The sequence below is a fragment of the Eptesicus fuscus genome, chromosome 10, assembly GCF_027574615.1.
Source record: "Eptesicus fuscus isolate TK198812 chromosome 10, DD_ASM_mEF_20220401, whole genome shotgun sequence".
NCBI lineage: Eukaryota > Metazoa > Chordata > Mammalia > Chiroptera > Vespertilionidae > Eptesicus > Eptesicus fuscus.
In genome coordinates this window covers 46,231,440-46,235,609 of record NC_072482.1, presented here as the reverse complement: position 1 = coordinate 46,235,609, position 4,170 = coordinate 46,231,440, and positions in this window count along the sequence as shown.

The following is a 4,170-nucleotide window of genomic DNA, read 5'->3' as shown; positions in this document are numbered from 1 at the left end:
ATGGGTGGTGTCTGATTTCATCAATAACTGCTCAGGGTGAGTCTACTAGCTTTATCAAATGTGAACACGTAATAATGGAGTGACAGTCAAACCCAAAGTGTTCTTGCAAATCATGCTGTACTGAAAGAAGAAATATCTCAAAAAGAAATGAAGCAATTTTAGACCACTGAGATGTGGGCTGCGTCTGTATGTAGGCTGTGTGTTCTAGCAATCTTCTATTAGGCTGCAACAGACAGCTCAGGAAAATTTATTTCTTTTTCAGTAGAGAATCTACTGAAAGTGACAGAGCACAGAGTAGGAGACTCTCCCATAACCTCTCAGTAGTAATCTGAAATGTCCTGATGAGGTAAGTAATCCTGGCACTGCACTGCTGCTGGGAAAGAGAAGGGGCTGCCGGACTATCTCATCCCAGTCTCCAAAGAAATTAGCACACTGAAGGATGAGAACTACTGCCAGAGACTTGGCTCCTGGACATCAAGACATAGAAAGCTATAGTAATTAAGAGTGATAACATGGGTGCATGATTACACAAACAGGCCAATAAACAATACAGATTCCAGAAAGAAACCTACACATTTATGGTCACCCAATTCGTTGGCAAGGTGGCATTAAAGAGCAGTGGGGTAGGAATAGTGTTTACAACAAATGAGACTTGATCAAATTGGATGTTTTTTAAAAATTGAAAAAATGTTGAGTAGTTTTTTATTCCAGAGAAAGCAGGAAACACCAATGTGAGAAACATCAATCAGTTGCAACCCACACACACCCCGACCCGGGATTGAACCCTACAACCTGGTTATGTGCCCTGACCAAGAAATCAAACCTGCCACCTTTTGGTGTGTGGAATGTTGCTCCAACGTTAACTGAGCCACACCAGCCAGGGTGAAACTCTTCATTTCAGTATGTGTCTAGATGCGGGTACTTCCTTCTCAATCTCATTTGGCTCTCTGGCCCTTCAATCTTTTTTCCTCTTCTGGTCTTCTTTTGTTACTCTAATACTGGCACGTCTTCTATCCTTCACCTCACTGAAATCTGCATTCATATTTACTATTTGGTTTTGTGTACTTTTTTTTTTTTTTACTTCTAAAAGTTTCTCAATCTGATTTTCAAACTAATTCATTCTTCAGCTGCATCCATTCTACTTCTACTCCATTTTGTTATGTTCTTTATTTAAATATTATGTTTTCATATATTTATACTTGGTTTATTATTTATTTTTGTATCACATTACCAAAATCTTCTTTTCTTTTGATGTTTATTGGCTTTATTTTTAATTTCTGGGGTCTTGTTTGTTTTTCTTTGAAACAGTGGCATCTCTGAATTATCACTTTACTTTGGCTTGTGAACTCATTTAACCTGGTGGTATGGGCTCTTCTGAGTGACAGTAGGCACTGGGGAAGAACTGAGGGCCAGCCCTCTAGGCCATGTTGGAAGTTCAAAGAGAGGGAAGAAGATAGGCAATAGGACAGGCACTACAAAACCCAGTTAATTATTTCAGTTTGTTATCTACCAAGCAGGGCTTCCCCTTCAGACACAATAGGAGAAATGGCAATTTCCTAAGGCAATTCCAGACTCTTGAGCCTAGATAATGACCCACAGTCCTATGAATCTGAAGGGGGAAGAGCGAACAAATAACGCACAATCTAGTCCAGTGATGGCGAACCTATGACACGCGTGTGACATGTTGCCGCTGAGGCGGCCGCATGCCGAGGATGAAACATTTGCTGCTCCTGAGGATGAAACATTTGTGAAATAATGTTTTTTCCTCAAAGTGACACACTACCCAAGTTATGCTCAGTTTTTTGGCGAATCTGACACACCAAGCTCAAAAGGTTGCCCATCACTGATCTAGTCAATCCTTACCTGCTTTCCCCAAATCTTGACACCCCCCCCACCCCCACAAGAGCTTCTGTCCTGCCCTGACTTTAGCTGAGGATACCTGCCCAGAGGTCTGCTTCCCTCTGCCAGTACCTGCTGTGAGAAAGCAGGCAAAGGCAACTGGTTTTCTCCAATGAATCCATGCACAGACATTCAGCCATCTGCACCATCACCAAGAACAACTTCACAATAGTCTCCCATGTCCACTGTGAGTTTTACCTTTTTTTCCTTTTAATTATTATCTAAACACATTTAAAAAACAACAACATTCTAATCAAAATATAACAGAACTTTACACAGTTTTATTTATACATTACTGGTATTGAAAGCAAACTTTATACAAAAATTTTATACATATAAAAAAAATTCCGTGGCTAGGCAAAGCCATTTATGTGTGTATACACACAAACACAGATACACACACCAAGTATTTTACATAATTTTAAGTATACATATTTACAGATACACTATTTAAATTACTTTACAATTTACCAAAATGAGGCCATTAGAAAAGCAAATAAAAATATATGAAAACAAACTAATTAATGGTTAATTTAAAAATGCTACAAAACTATTTTTAAAAATCTAGAAAAGAAACTCATTTCTTTGAAATATCAAAACTAAGGTTTCAATATTATATTGTTGTTACTTTTATCTTAATAACAAATTCTAACCTGTTTAAAAATAAGTTTCTTGACTAATAAGAGATAAGCAAATCATACTGATGACCGGAACAAGCTGACTTGAGAGTAAAGAGTCAGCAATTAATAACAAATGTAGATAATTTAGTAACCCATGTCATAAAACTGCCCTCTACGTCCCCATTTAAAACATGAGGAATTCCAAGCTTCTGTGTAGTATGCAGTATCAATTGAGACTCCAAGGAATTCAGCAACTTATCTGTAAGAAAATACTAAAGTTATGATTTTATTTTTATGATATGACCATTTCATTAGTGTTGTTCTTTTAACTGAGTTCTACTTAAGTAATACTGATGTTTAAAACTAGCTTTTTACAGAATCAGTTTGGAAACCATATCATTATACTCTGATTTTGAAAAGAATTTAATGAGATTTTTGTACTTGGAGGGAAAAATCAGTTAAGAGATAAGCTAGGAATGAAGCAACACATTATGCTATCATGCAAGCAAATAAAATCTCAAGTATCAAATCCAATAAAAGATTTATAAAGGAATTTGGAAATTTCAAATTAATAAGCATCACTTCCAGATACAAGTTAATTCTTCCATGAATGTACATTATTTTCTCGAGAATAGAAGTCATATTTTAAGAAAATGTTCAAGTAAAACAAAAAACTCAATTTAATTTCTTAAAGGCGGTGAAAATTTTAAAGCACAGTAAATTTGAAAAATAACTGTCGCCTTAAACTATTTTAAAGGTCTTTAGAATAAGCTCTTTCTTCAAATTCCCCATTATTAAGTCTCACATTCTGAATTATATAAATAGAATTTTAACTTCACAATAAACTACTAAACATCTTCTGAAGATCTTAATAGCAAACTAGTTGCTTTGAGAGGATATTGAAATTATCAGTTTCTAAAGCAGTAATTTACATCAGGTCTAGAAACAGATTTATAACTCAAATATATTGAGAACCCTTCACATTGAGGTCTATGGTCAAATATGGTTTCTACTCTGATTTAATTTAATCCGAACTTAATTTAACTTAAAATTGGATGTTTTGCATTTAAATAATCATAACTACAATAATATCTTAAATATGAAAAATAATATCTTAAATATTTTTACAATTTTTCTTCTGTAAAGTGCAAATATTTAAGCAACTGGTTCAGGTCTTACAGGAAAATCCTGCTGAAAAACATTGTTGCCTTAATAAACCTGTACAAGAATGGCTTTTAAAAAAACTGAGGGGGGGAGGGGAACTGAGGAAACATGTCTGTGAACATTATTAATAATTTAACATGGTAAATCATGTCATCTATTCAGATGATAACGGATTCCAAGTATATGTTTTATATTTTAAAATATTAAAATTTTTTTATTAATCATCAAATGGATTCCCTCTGACCTTAGACCCATCAGCAGTTGGAAGGTTAGGGAGGAATGCCATGCTGATCTGAACTGCAACTCTGAGCACATCCTGTGCGTTTGGTGACCTTAGAAGCAATCATCCTCCAACCTGTGACTGAAGCAGGATCCCAACTGGATGTCTCTCACCCATTACTCACACCTTTGATGACTAAAGGCCATTAACTACAGAGTTCCAGTATCAAACATTTATTTTACTAATCTTCTGTAGTACAACCATTAA